Source organism: Mercurialis annua, linkage group LG7 (genome assembly GCF_937616625.2).
Source record: "Mercurialis annua linkage group LG7, ddMerAnnu1.2, whole genome shotgun sequence".
NCBI classification, from domain to species: Eukaryota; Viridiplantae; Streptophyta; class Magnoliopsida; order Malpighiales; family Euphorbiaceae; genus Mercurialis; species Mercurialis annua.
The window spans coordinates 36,338,806-36,354,713 of NC_065576.1; the positions used below are offsets into that span (position 1 = coordinate 36,338,806).

At 34.6% G+C, this 15,908-nt stretch overlaps 1 long non-coding RNA gene across 2 annotated transcripts; it reads right to left on the reverse strand.

Moving 5' to 3' along the window:
- Positions 1-1,944: 1,944 nt before the first annotated feature.
- Positions 1,945-14,917, reverse strand: LOC126655781 (uncharacterized). Of its 2 annotated transcripts, XR_007633083.2 has the most exons (4): positions 14,761-14,917; positions 14,590-14,670; positions 13,611-13,695; positions 1,945-2,230 (listed from the first exon to the last, which is right to left on the reverse strand). It is a non-coding gene; the product is annotated as an uncharacterized LOC126655781 (long non-coding RNA). The 2 variants fall into 2 exon arrangements; XR_008791134.1 differs by lacking the exon at positions 13,611-13,695.
- Between the last annotated feature and the right edge of the window lie 991 nt (positions 14,918-15,908).

A 15,908-nucleotide genomic window follows, 5' to 3' on the forward strand; every position in this document is an offset into this window, starting at 1 on the left:
GAATTTGTCGAAAACTTATCATAGATTACAATAATAGCTATTTGTTCATAACCAATCAATCCATTATAGAAAATGAATAGCTATTTTTATCACCAATCCATTATGGAGAATAAATAACTAAGTTTATCACTATTTATTCGCAGAGCACAAATGCTTGAAACACAAGTTATAAATATCTCATCTTGTGAGATTTCTATACAAATACATTTTAAATATTTAAAAGAGGAAAATGAACATGATTAAATTGTTTTTGTTTATTTCAGCCATAGGGTTGAGTTTCTATGTTACACCAAGCAATTGCGCTGAACCATTTAGGGTTAATATCACCAATCAATTAACCGTTCCTAAGTCCTTATTTCTGCATTGCGCTTCAGGCGACAACAAACTTGGTAACCAAACATTAACACATGGACACAGCTATTCATTCCATTTCCATATGAATTTCTTTTCCACTACAAAGTTTTGGTGCTACATGGAACCCGATAAATATCATTATGCAAATTTTAATGTATTTTGGTATGATTCAAAAATACATGAGAGGTGCGATTCTTTTCAAAACTGTTATTGGACTGCTAGAGATGCTGGAGTTGATATAACAGATTTAAAAGGGAATTTTGTGCTACCTGGACCTAGGTGGGTACGAAAGTAAAAAAAATTAAATAAATAATGTTTGTTTAATTTTTTTTGAAGCATTTTATGCATGTTTGGTGGCTATATCGATCTAAATTTAATTACTAATTTATATTATTATTATTTTAAACACTGTAAAATCCAAATTAGCTACATATTTTGAGAATGGATTTCAACATTGAAGACCAGATCAAGACGTGTCATCGCCGAATATGGAGTTATACATATAAATATCCATTTATTTTTTGTAATAAAAAATTTCTTTATCCATACCTGATTAAGTATTAAATAATCTTATAATATTTTATTGTATTTAATTATAAGCAATTAAATAATTTTATTTTTAAATTTATTAAGAGGCAATGAGCATCATTGCCCATGTTTTTACTTAAATTTTTGTTCGATGCAAAATTAGCTTAACTCCACGCCTACCTTCTATAATTGTTGTTGGGTATGGCTTTATAAAAGTTCATATATAAACAAAATAATATTTATATAATTTTTAAAATTATATCTAAATTAAAGTTTAGCGATTATTAAAATCATATTTTTTTGATTAAGTACCAGTCACAATCTAATATTTAATGCATACAATTATATGTATGCCTTTCAAGTTTATGGAATTGTTCCACAATTTACGTTTGAGAAAACAATATTAGCGTGCTTGATGGGAAATGGGTCTTTATTGGCGACTAATTAGAAAATGTGCTAACGCCCACTATTGAGATATAAAAACTTGTATGATAGAGTTGAGCTATACACTTATGCAATGTACACGTAAGGAGACAAACCTAACATCTTATGAATAAAAACTTTATTAAGTCATAGAGATGATCTTAATAACATAATTTTTTGAAAACCTTTTGTGTTGGTAGTCGCTAATCCGGCCTTGCGTCAACCCAAACAATAAGACAAATGTAACACTAATGTAATTTTTGAAAAATAAAGATAATTTTTGAAGTCCTTGTAGAGGCTTCACATTGGTGTCACGAACCAAATTCAGAGATCGTGACCCGAGACTGGGTATGGAAGTGGTAGCTCTAAAACCCATATCTAACCTTGCGGATAACCACACAATACAAATACACCTTCACAAAACCAATGTTCGGGGACAGCTGAGACTCCAACCTAAGTCTACCAGTTTATATAGCAAAAATACTCGGCATAAACCCGAGACTCCAAAAACATGTGGATCATATAAATAATCCAAATCCAAAGTATAACATGCCAACATCAATATAAAACACTCTGACAAATCCGACAATAGAAAGTATAAATAACTATAAAATAAATGTCACGACCTAAAATAATGAGCCGCGACCGGCGCTAGGGAATGGGAGTGGTAGCTCCGAAACCCGTAGCAAGCCTAAAATCCTGTGTAAATTTTTCGCAAATCAAATCATTTTTCATTTATAAAAAAATCACGTGACCCCATTTTATAAAAATATCAGAGTTAAAATCCGCTAGATAAATACATAGACAAAAACATCTAGACTACTGCGGACCGCTAGAATGAAAACCTTCTTTTACTTCTTGTGCAAATGACTTCCGAGAATTAAAACTTTGGAAGCTTAACTCTTCAAATCATATCATACCATCCCTGAAAAATGGGAGGAGCAACAGGGTCAGTATAAAACTGAGTGAGTTCACTAAATTACACGCAATATCACATAAAGGGTTAAAACATTTGAAAACCCATTTTATATATAGAAAATACTCTTTTGAAATCATATTGCATACTCTATTTACTTTCCTTCATAACTCTTTGTTTATTTCATAAACTTATAGTTTATACGTATCTGACATCTTTGATTTCTTGTTATGGTATTGATATTTTTCTTTCTCGTTTTGTTGTAATAGTTTTCGATCGAATCTTAAATCTTAGGTTATATCATCATGATTCTAAATTGAATTAAATCATTGGCAAGTCTCTTGTGACTTGATCCTTATGGTTGGGTCCCGAGATAGTTCAACCGAGTTACCCATAACCATATGGTACAGTCCCGAGATAATTCAACCGAGTTACTTGTACCATTTCTCAATCCCAAACGATCGATAGGAGTCCCGAGATAATTCAACCGAGTTACTCCTTAGACACGGGTCCCGAGATAGTTCAACCGAGTTACCTTCGTGTCTGCATTCGGACTCTGCACCCTACAGGTCTTTTGAACTTAACTGTCGGTTCATATAATTTCTATTGACATTTAATAGGAGTGTTTGTTCACATTGTGTCTCGATCTTGTTTCGTATTGATTCTCGATGTATTGCACTTACTTTTTATTACGTATGAGTTCCGAGGATTATCATCGAGAATGGATGAGATACAGGTCCCGGGATAATTCTACCGAGTTCCACCTTTTTATCTCAGTTCTTATTATTGAATATGTCAGAGTTCACTTTTCTTATCTCATGTATTTATCATTTCGATGATTTATGTTGGGTTTTCTTGATCCTTTATGGACCATGACATGCACATTACAATCTACAAGCATACATCTATAACACACTGTAACACCCCGTATTTTTTCGGCTTGTTACGATGAGTTTTTCAATGTGTTTTGGGTTAATGTTTGGTGGTTTAGTTCCTTGGAACTTTGGTTTAGGTTGCACAATAGTTATTTCGATGTTTGGGCTTGTTTTGAGTGTGGTTCGGGCCGTGTGGATCGACCTTGGGCTTAAGGCCCAGAAAATCAATAATTTTGGAAGCAGGGGGTGTATCACGGGCGTGACAGGAGCATCACGGTCGTGATACACCATCACGGGCGTGATTCAGTCATCTCGGGCGCGACGCGGCACTGTAGGGTTCGCTGTTTTGTTATAAATAGCTCCTTAACTCGATTCTTTCAACCCTTTTTCATCCTATCAGACCTAATGCGACCCTACACTCAGATAAACCCTATTTTTAGCATTCCTTTATGATCCTTGATGGTTTTTAACAATTGATTGGTGATTGTTTATCCGTTTTGCGATTTCTACGCGCTTTGCTTGTGGTGTTCTTCGTTGGTGTGATTGTGACTCTTGTTGCTTCTGGTCCAGACCCTTACCTAGGGTTTAATACTTATATAATCTTGTTATTCTCCATTCTAAGGTAATTATTTCCATCTCTTATGTATTGGTGAATCGTTGTCTTGTGTTTTGCGTAGAATTGCATGATTTAGGGTGTTTTGGAGTTTGGAACTTTATGATTAATGGTCTGAGATTTATGATTTGAATATTATGTTTTAAATGGAGTTTAATATGATTATAATATGATGTATCATGATTGGAATTGGATTTGCATGATTTAAACAACGAATTGGCTAATTCTAGGTTTGTATGAAATTGATTCGTTTAGTGATTTGTTAAAGTGTTGAATCTGAGTTATTGGGATATTATGTGGTTATACTACAATAGCTAATGATCTTATGAGTTAGGATCTTGAAGTGAGATTTGGGTTTGATCTATGTTGTAAAAATCTCTACGATTTGCGAAATTGACAATTTTACGGAAGTTAAACGCTACGATTGCAAATTGGTTTTCAAATGCTATACCTACTGATCTAATATTTTATATATGATGTTTTGATGTTTTTAAATCAGTAGTAACATACTTTGGTTCATCGATTGTTGGTTTTGAATCGTTTGGCTAGTTTAGGCAATTTTCGGCAAATTGCCAAATTTGATTATTTGAGTGCTTTGCCTTAATATTGGTTTTGATCAACTTGTTAATGGATGTAAATACGTTTTATAAACTATTTTGGAAATTTATAAAATGTTAGTTTTATCTTATGTTGTTTGGTAATCGATGGTTGAAATGGTATATAAGTCATGGTCAATTTTACAAAGGTGTTATGTATAAGTTAATATTTCAGATTTAAGTTTAAACCTTTAAAAGGTGTTTAAATCCAATTGATTTCATTTAAGGTGACATTTTTAAGTGATGTATACTTTGGGTGAAACTTGCCAAGTGTTGGCAAGCTATGTGGCTTATTGCTTTTAAGGTTGGCATTGTTAAGCTAGGGATTGAGTTCTTACTTTCAAATGACTTTGGTTTTATTTAAGGATTGGTTTTAAACTCTGGTTTTCACTTTGGCTTATGGTTGGGTCGGGATAGACTTGGGTCGCCCGACTTGTTGTGTTGAGCTATACTGCAGTTAAGGCTAACACACTACTTTGGAAAACTCTTTGGTTTTAAAGAACTATTTAAGTTATGGAAAGGATGTCTGTTTTGCTTTTAAGGATAAGAACTCATCTAAGCTAACTTGCCTAAATTGTTTAAAGTGAATGATATGAATTCTTTGGTTTGTTTGGTACATGGATGTTTATCTTACTTGGGTTGTACTTTAGTTGTGTTCAAGATGCTAGTCCTATGTGGAGTTTAGTATTCTTAGAGTTAGGGATTGTTCGGATTTTGACTTATATATGTTTTAGACCCGTCCACTGCTCGTGCTTCGGAGTCTACGCAGGGTTAGCTGTTTGCCAAGTTTCACGTGGACAAGCAAGCAGTGAGTTTGTGCTTACTATTTACCGCTTTATTAAGTAAATTGTTATTTTAATATTAAATATATATATTGTACGTATATTTCGAACTGTTTTTATATTATGACTTCTAGTTGGAACATGCTACCTAATGGGCATCATTAGGACTGCGTGCGCACCGGTAATGATCTGGGAAAGGTAATTATGGTAATGTGGTAACTCGGTGTGAGCATAGCTCTCGGGACCAAGTAGAGTAACTCGGTGTAGCTCAGCTCTCGGGACTCTGGAATAAGTGTGGTCAGTGGTAACTCGGTGTAGCTCAGCTCTCGGGACCAGACCTATTGGATTATGTTTATTATTTAGAATTGTGGATTAGGGTTCCAACTATTATTCGTAATATCGTATTTAAACGTTTTAAACGGTTTCAAAGGGTTTCCACTGAATAAATGTAGATAGTGGTATAAACTCATCTCAGTATATCTGACCCCGTTGTTTTCCCAATTTTCCCCAGGGTTATGATCTGAGAGAGTCTGGTGATCTCCGCATTTACTTTTCCTCGGAGGTTTCTTTTATTTTTAATAAAACTATAAACTGTTTTATTCTTAGACCGCAGTAGTAACTAGACGTCTTTATTATTATTATATTTTTGTCGGATTGGTTCGACTGGTTTTATTGCTTTGGCATGTTATATTATTTACATTGGTTGATGATAAACCTATTTTAGGCTCGGGATTGAATAAGCATGTTATATAAACTGTTGAATATTATAACTGTTAGTTTTAGGCTGAAGTCTCGGTTGCCCCCGAGCATTGGTTTTCTGCAGGTTTATGTGTTTATGTGATATATGGAAGGCTAGCTACGGGTTTCGGTACTACATCACCCATACCCTAGCGCCGGTTGCGATTCATGAAAATGGGTCGTGACAAACTTGGTATCAGAGCTTTGGTTTCAAACCAAGGCCATTTTGCATGTTATGTGTTTACTGCTTAAAGGCATGTTAAGTGCTGTTGTTGTGTCATAGGATCTACTGCGGAATTAGGATTCAAGTCTTGTCTTTGAAACGTCATCTTTTGGTTTTCAAAACTTTCTACCTTCACCTATAGGAATGTTGAGTGTCGGTCTTATGTGTTACTGATGCTTTACTTTGGAATGTTTATTGCTTATACATTGGGTGATTTGTTGGCTGTTGTACCATATATGAGATATACTTTGGGTGATGTTTTGTTGGTGTTGTACCTTATATGGTGTTTACTTCGGGTGATGCTTTGTTGGCTGTTGTGCCCTATATGATGTTTACCTTGGGTGATTAGTTGTTGGCTTTTACGCCTTTGGATGATTTTGATTATAATTTGATTGCTTTCACCTTGTTGGTGAGTACAGTTTGGTTTGGTTGTGTTATTGAGTGCTAAATACGTTGGCACGTACTATGATACGTTAGGCGTTGGCCTTGTGTGGTTTCTAAAAGATTTTCGTGTCAAATCTTTAAGCATGTTTTGTGGGTTTATGCTGTTTGACCGCACGATGGTTTTATAGTTTTATTAAGAAAATTATTTTGATTTGGTTTTTATTTTGACACGAGGGCCGGATGAGCGGTCTGGTCATAGTACATTGAAAAATGTGATTTTTTGGTTACTTTGCAAGTAAAATGAGTTTCTCGTATCTTAGAATCTTACGTTAGACTTGGTGTTGACAAACGGTTGCTTTTAAAATAATATTATTTATGAGCTTTTCCCACCGTATTGAGAATTTAATATTTTGGCTGTTATTTTACCATGTTGTGGTATGTCGACGTTTGAAGCGTCGTTTGGTCATTTATTTGGTAATTATGTTTGGCTTGCTTAGGTGTTTACAAAATGATTGTTTGAGATCAAAGATTTTCTCACTTAAGATTTTGAGTTGATTTCGATACTTGGGTTGCTTGAGCTCTTATTTTGAAAAGGTTGAGATTGTTTTTTTTTTAATTTTATTTAAAAGACTTTTTCCGGATTTATAAAAATTTTGAATAAGTTTTTAAAATGGTGGTTTTGGGATTGACTTAGGTCACCCAAATTTGGGAGTTGAGCTTGGTAGTTGTAATGACTCGGCTAACTAGATGGTTTTATGGATTGAGATACTTTGGAAATTTTAAAGCAATTGTTTAATTGAGGAGATATTTTCGGATATTGATTTTGCTTTTAACCGTGGGGCTCAACTAAAATTTGGAAGTCTTCTGGTTGACTTTAAACTTCAAAATGAATTTTGATACGTACTTTTGAAAGATGATATATTATAGGTTTATTTTGTTACAGAGATTCGAAATTTATTGTATCATGTCTTGATTCGTCCTTTAAGTATGTTTGGGTTATTGTGCTTAATGGCGTGCTTGGGAGGTTTATGGTTTGTATACCTCACATGTTTGGTTGAACTATGTTAATTGTTTTTGTTTTATCTCTTCGTGCGGAGTAGCACGTGAGATGAATTATTTCACGTGGTCATGGTTGGCTTACCTTGGTGTATGGTTTTATTTTATAAGTAGGACCTTCATTTAGACCCTGTATTGCTTTAGTTTCGGTTTTGGATTATGCTGGGTTTGGTGTGTTATTTTGTGGATTTGAGATTTTGGGGTTTCGATATGAGTAAGATGAAGAAAGTGTTTCTTTGGTGGTTTTTGATTATCTTGGACAAAGATGTTGGAAATTCTTATTCGAAGAGATAGATCGGTGTATTAATACACTGGCGTTTTTCATCCAGATTGGATGATGCGATGCGGGAACTGGTGGTTTGTTTTGTAGAAACGTAGGTGATATATTGTTTTTCCTTGAGTTAAGTTTAAGCTTAGTGAAAGTTTACTGTCGCATAAGAGATTTTATAGTAGTTATCGGTTTGAATTGTTATGTTAGTATCACATGATTTGGTGGATTGCAAGTAAGGATTGAGAAATGTTTTTGAGGTTATCGAGTGCACATCTCACAGAGTGAAACGTCTAGCAAATGTTTTATTAATAAACTGATTTCAAATGAAATTTATTGAAAGTATTTGAAATGTTTTTATCACGTAATTGTGCCCAGACATATCATGAACATGCATTTTTGTATGTCACGAATAGGGGATTTCATTGAGCACTAAGTATGTTCACTAAATAATAAGAAAATAAGTAATTTGTACATGCATAATAGTACATGCATCACGTGCATTGAAATGGTTAGAGTTGGATGCAACTATTTGGGGATGAAAGGTGTCATCACCCTGGCGCACAATTATGTAAAATGGATTTCGGCAATAAAGAATTTTTGAGAAAAATGTTTTGAAACGAACTCGCGAGTCACTTTGGGATAAATATATTTATAAGGTTGGATTTCAAATGATTTTGAAACTGTTACTGAAGGGTAGCTAGACAAAATACTCTGTGATGATGGTGGTGAATTGAGGATGATTATGTTATGAGTGATTGGTTTGTTGTATAACAAATTTTGTACTTGGTAGGGAGTAAGAATGAATATAACATTGCACTCGAGTTATTATTATAATAAGTATGATAGGATTTTGAGGTCGGTTTGGAAGGCCTTTGTGTTAGCTTACGATTTATGAATTGAGGTTATTAGATTAAGGGATTTGGTTATGCTCGACGTGTGTGTTTACGCCGTGATTTTAAAGGAAGTTTGTTTTTTTACATATTCGTTTTTGTATAATGTTTTGGTATACTCGTATAAAAATATTTTGTGAAAAAAAAAAGATTTTCTTTGCAAATATTTTCTATTTTGACAAAAGGATAAATTTTTATCAAGCATTGATTTAAAGAGAACAAAAATTTTGTTAGTTGAACTATTTTATATATTTGCAAACTTATATTGAAACTAAGGTGTAACTCCGTAATTCAAAATACAGATATTTTGAAAATGTTGATGTGTTCACAAATTGGAGGTTTTTCCAATAGTAAAAGTATTTTGATTTTAAATATAAAAGGAGTTATAAGATATTAAAATCTTTTAAAGAGAGGTGGGAAGTTGTAATGTTTTGTGATTTGAACTATTTCCCTATAAGTTTGGTTTTGAGCATAACCAATGACCCGATTACGGCGAATGTGATCTAGGTGATCTCTTCTTAGCAAGGTTACAGTTATTTTTGGTGAAACAATTTTGAGAATTTTAGTTTGGTTCGGATTTATGAGTTAGTTGATTTGAGAATCGCGATGAGTAGGTTTCGACAACAAAGGTTGGTTGGTCAATACTGATTGTGAATTTTTGTTGTAAAAAAATTTGATTTCGCTTCATCTAATTGTTGAACCTTTTGTGTGCGGCATAAAAATTTGGTTTGTGTAAAAAAAAAAAATTGTATGTATGTTGGTGTTAGTTACTTTGGGTAACTTCGGGCTGTATGTTTTCTTATTGTATGAGTGGAAGGATCATTCTGAATTAGTCGGTTTGTATGTAACTTGGAGATCCGTTATCATAGGTTAAAGTGATTTATTCTTTGGAATATCAGTATGTGAGTATGTGTTTATTGATTCGTTAAGGTTGATGGTCTTGTCGAGCTTAGTCCTTGTCGTGTGTACAACTCGAATTTCATGATGTTTTAAAGTTGGCTGATTTATATTGGCGAGAACCTTATCTAGTTAATTTTGGACTAGACCGTTCATTTGATATAACGAGTTTATTTATATCTTTGATATGGGATAATAGGCGTAGAGATGTTAAGTAGGTGGCGAGGATTGCATGATGTTATTAATGGGGATTTCGAGGTTTTCTTTTGAAGTGTTAGATTTTGGTATTGTAAGAATTGCGATTTGAGTTTCGGGCTTGCCCTTGCACCTTGTCAAGGTTGTCTTGATAGCTGTTAGAACTCGAACGAGTTTAGTAACCTTCCTTGTGAGCATGTTTAATGTTTATAGTTGAATAATCTTGGAGGTTTATATTTTGTTTAATCAAGTAATAGTTGGAATATTGAACTGTTGAATTTATAATTTTGCGCATACGTGGTGTGGAAATTTGAGTTGTTGTTTTATGTAAGTGGTGATTTGAGTTATCATTCGAGGTACAACGTGTCGAGTTGTGGTTATGCAAGTGCGTAGGTTGATGAGTGGAGGAATGCCTATGGTTTGAGTTTTATTCGGTTATATAGTTGGGGAGTATACGTAGGGGACGAAGTCCATTATGTGGAATTGTTATCTTTCATTCCTTGAGGTACGTGGGGTTTAGCGCTGCTTCGAATGTTCGATGCTATTTTAGTAATTTGGATTTGTGTTATATGTTCTACTTTGGTTGCTTTGTGCGCGTATATTGTGTTTTGTGCTTTGTGTTAAAATCGAGGACGATTTTGTTTTTAAGTTGGAGAGAATGTAACACCCCGTATTTTTTCGGCTTGTTACGATGAGTTTTTCAATGTGTTTTGGGTTAATGTTTGGTGGTTTAGTTCCTTGGAACTTTGGTTTAGGTTGCACAATAGTTATTTCGATGTTTGGGCTTGTTTTGAGTGTGGTTCGGGCCGTGTGGATCGACCTTGGGCTTAAGGCCCAGAAAATCAATAATTTTGGAAGCAGGGGGTGTATCACGGGCGTGACAGGAGCATCACGGTCGTGATACACCATCACGGGCGCGATTCAGTCATCTCGGGCGCGACGCGGCACTGTAGGGTTCGCTGTTTTGTTATAAATAGCTCCTTAACTCGATTCTTTCAACCCTTTTTCATCCTATCAGACCTAATGCGACCCTACACTCAGATAAACCCTATTTTTAGCATTCCTTTATGATCCTTGATGGTTTTTAACAATTGATTGGTGATTGTTTATCCGTTTTGCGATTTCTACGCGCTTTGCTTGTGGTGTTCTTCGTTGGTGTGATTGTGACTCTTGTTGCTTCTGGTCCAGACCCTTACCTAGGGTTTAATACTTATATAATCTTGTTATTCTCCATTCTAAGGTAATTATTTCCATCTCTTATGTATTGGTGAATCGTTGTCTTGTGTTTTGCGTAGAATTGCATGATTTAGGGTGTTTTGGAGTTTGGAACTTTATGATTAATGGTCTGAGATTTATGATTTGAATATTATGTTTTAAATGGAGTTTAATATGATTATAATATGATGTATCATGATTGGAATTGGATTTGCATGATTTAAACAACGAATTGGCTAATTCTAGGTTTGTATGAAATTGATTCGTTTAGTGATTTGTTAAAGTGTTGAATCTGAGTTATTGGGATATTATGTGGTTATACTACAATAGCTAATGATCTTATGAGTTAGGATCTTGAAGTGAGATTTGGGTTTGATCTATGTTGTAAAAATCTCTACGATTTGCGAAATTGACAATTTTACGGAAGTTAAACGCTACGATTGCAAATTGGTTTTCAAATGCTATACCTACTGATCTAATATTTTATATATGATGTTTTGATGTTTTTAAATCAGTAGTAACATACTTTGGTTCATCGATTGTTGGTTTTGAATCGTTTGGCTAGTTTAGGCAATTTTCGGCAAATTGCCAAATTTGATTATTTGAGTGCTTTGCCTTAATATTGGTTTTGATCAACTTGTTAATGGATGTAAATACGTTTTATAAACTATTTTGGAAATTTATAAAATGTTAGTTTTATCTTATGTTGTTTGGTAATCGATGGTTGAAATGGTATATAAGTCATGGTCAATTTTACAAAGGTGTTATGTATAAGTTAATATTTCAGATTTAAGTTTAAACCTTTAAAAGGTGTTTAAATCCAATTGATTTCATTTAAGGTGACATTTTTAAGTGATGTATACTTTGGGTGAAACTTGCCAAGTGTTGGCAAGCTATGTGGCTTATTGCTTTTAAGGTTGGCATTGTTAAGCTAGGGATTGAGTTCTTACTTTCAAATGACTTTGGTTTTATTTAAGGATTGGTTTTAAACTCTGGTTTTCACTTTGGCTTATGGTTGGGTCGGGATAGACTTGGGTCGCCCGACTTGTTGTGTTGAGCTATACTGCAGTTAAGGCTAACACACTACTTTGGAAAACTCTTTGGTTTTAAAGAACTATTTAAGTTATGGAAAGGATGTCTGTTTTGCTTTTAAGGATAAGAACTCATCTAAGCTAACTTGCCTAAATTGTTTAAAGTGAATGATATGAATTCTTTGGTTTGTTTGGTACATGGATGTTTATCTTACTTGGGTTGTACTTTAGTTGTGTTCAAGATGCTAGTCCTATGTGGAGTTTAGTATTCTTAGAGTTAGGGATTGTTCGGATTTTGACTTATATATGTTTTAGACCCGTCCACTGCTCGTGCTTCGGAGTCTACGCAGGGCTAGCTGTTTGCCAAGTTTCACGTGGACAAGCAAGCAGTGAGTTTGTGCTTACTATTTACCGCTTTATTAAGTAAATTGTTATTTTAATATTAAATATATATATTGTACGTATATTTCGAACTGTTTTTATATTATGACTTCTAGTTGGAACATGCTACCTAATGGGCATCATTAGGACTGCGTGCGCACCGGTAATGATCTGGGAAAGGTAATTATGGTAATGTGGTAACTCGGTGTGAGCATAGCTCTCGGGACCAAGTAGAGTAACTCGGTGTAGCTCAGCTCTCGGGACTCTGGAATAAGTGTGGTCAGTGGTAACTCGGTGTAGCTCAGCTCTCGGGACCAGACCTATTGGATTATGTTTATTATTTAGAATTGTGGATTAGGGTTCCAACTATTATTCGTAATATCGTATTTAAACGTTTTAAACGGTTTCAAAGGGTTTCCACTGAATAAATGTAGATAGTGGTATAAACTCATCTCAGTATATCTGACCCCGTTGTTTTCCCAATTTTCCCCAGGGTTATGATCTGAGAGAGTCTGGTGATCTCCGCATTTACTTTTCCTCGGAGGTTTCTTTTATTTTTAATAAAACTATAAACTGTTTTATTCTTAGACCGCAGTAGTAACTAGACGTCTTTATTATTATTATATTTTTGTCGGATTGGTTCGACTGGTTTTATTGCTTTGGCATGTTATATTATTTACATTGGTTGATGATAAACCTATTTTAGGCTCGGGATTGAATAAGCATGTTATATAAACTGTTGAATATTATAACTGTTAGTTTTAGGCTGAAGTCTCGGTTGCCCCCGAGCATTGGTTTTCTGCAGGTTTATGTGTTTATGTGATATATGGAAGGCTAGCTACGGGTTTCGGTACTACATCACCCATACCTTAGCGCCGGTTGCGATTCATGAAAATGGGTCGTGACACACACGCACGTATGTGTATTCATTATAATTAAAAGTACGTGTAGGAACGTACAATGTATCTTTATAAATATATGAATAATAGTACATATAGGCATGTAATATATTTTTCTTATTTGTATTTGGTTCGATTTATGTCATTTTACTTTACCCATCCCCGGTGCCTTAACATTTATGTTGTTATCAAAATAACACATTACGATAAAACATCATTTTCAAAGCATACATACGTATACATTTTAAAAGCAAACATCTCAAATATATAAATATTCATATAGCTTTTCGTATTAAAATACGTAGCTTTATGAATATTAACGAGTAATTTAAAGTGTACTCACCACTTGCTATCCAAATTCTTCAAATAAACACGAAAACATCTCGATCCGTTCCCCTCGAGCCTTGTCGATAGTCGCTTCGTCGAGTCTACGCAAATTCGATAACGCTACGAATTAATAACAAATCTAATTACGATTACGCATCTAAAACTAGTTTGATCAACCTACTTCGGTCATTAAAAACGCTTATCTAAAATAGGTTGACCCCTGAACGTAATCGACATTCTTAAAGTTTAGAACGCCGCCTACAACTTTCGTTCAGGTCTCAGACCATGAATTGCACCCGAAGGTGTCGAAAACTAGCTCGGAAGTTAAGACCTTGAGCTGTCCCGAAACAGCAGTTCAGACTGCACAATAACAATGTACTGCCTCAAATGACCAACTTAGAGTCTGATTCAACAGAAACTCAAACTTAGACAATTATAGTTAACATCCTAAAGTTTCCGTATCAACAAACGGAACTTGATTCCAAGTTATAAAACTCGAGATATTGCTCACACAACCTCGCTGTTCTGCAGAGACAGTTTCTGCAAAAACGTCTAGCTAGTTTCCGTCGAACTAACGCCTATTATAACTAACTAAAAAAAATTCGATTCGGGGCTGACTTAACATCAAAAACAAAAACTCCCCAAGGTCCGAGAGCATCCAAAACAGACCTCAAAGGGCTGTTTAGCTCGGCTCATTACGAGCAACTCCAAAACAGAATTTTGCCTACGGCAGAATTCCGTTTGGCCGAGCCCGAGCAGAATTCTGCTCTTACAGAGCAAAATTCATGGCTCACCGGGGAAAGGGAGGGGCTGTACAGAGACTAACCGGGGCCCAAGACAATAACGCTCAACAAATTCACAATCACAACTCAACATCACCAACAATCACATATACTCAACAATAGTCATCAAAACTTCATACCAAAACCGAGCCCTAAGCTCACCAATTTCATTCAATTTTACCAATTCAAGACTTAATCAAATCATAATATTACCTTATCTTGGGGACACTTCATGGCTAAAGGCTCAAGTCCTCAAAGTCACCATCAAACTACTCCATTCAAGCTTATAATAACCTATGAACATCAAACACCATAAAACCTCAATTTCTCAACCAAAACTGAAATGAAAACTCTGAAACCCTAATTATGCACTGAGCTTATTACCTTAAATTTCTGGTCTCAATCAGTAGAGGTCGTCTTCCTCTTTCCGTGGCCGCAAGAATCGCATCAATCGGACCAAAATTGAGTGAGTTATGGCCATTTGAAATTCTTAACATGGTGAAACTTAAGGAAGAAGATGACTTCGTTTTTGCTAGCTGAAAATGATATATTGCTGAGTTTAAATCAAAGGATAAGGGTTTATATATTATTGGCAAAGTGTCTTCTTCAATCCTTGAAGTTGCCACCTCCATAACTTTTAATTTCTAACTTTTATTTCGTCCAATTTAGTCCACTAATCTTTTAATCATTCGATTCTCGATAAATTCCGTATTATTTATTTCCCAAATAAATAAAATTAGTCTCATACCTTATAATATCACTTCCAATAATGTATTTTGGCAATTTTGGCCAAAAACGCTCAAGTTTCCATTTTGAGCTAACTTGCACTTTTTCTCACTTTTTCGTCCAATTTTCATTTTAATGACTATCAATAACAACTTTATCGATATTATTTTCTTATCTTGAGAAAATAGAGTAAAACACAACTTCCTCCGGAAGTTTGTGGTTAAAAGTCCACTTTAGTCCTTAAAGTGGCTAATTTGCACTTTAACCCTTATTCTTAACTAATTGTCAAACTTTCTTCTAAAACGATTTCGTACACTTACGAAACTTGACGATCATTTATTAATAATATTTCACGGACCTTGACGTGAATATTATTAACTCTGGCTTTCCAACTTATTTTATTTTATTCCTCCCTTTTTTTGTCTCGATTAAATTCAATTTATCACATAATAATTTTCCATTTAAATTATTATTCTACGATAATTCCAATAGACCCGCTTCGGTCTAAGTCCTTATTATCCAACCCTAATCCGATATTCTCGTTCTTAATCTTTAAGGTTATGCCTCGTGGCACTACACGTAACACCTCAAAAATTTAGGTTATTACAATAAACTAATTTTACTGCTGTCCAAACCCGAATTCGAGAGCCGCGACCAGCACTAGGGAACGGGAGCGGTTGCTCCGGAACCCGTAGTAAGCCTAAAGAATAAAACTTTTTTGCAAATAGGTCGTGTAAAAATACACAAAACGTTTTTAGAAAACTTTTTTAAACAATAATTTGAAAATGTTGAATCACTTTCTAAAA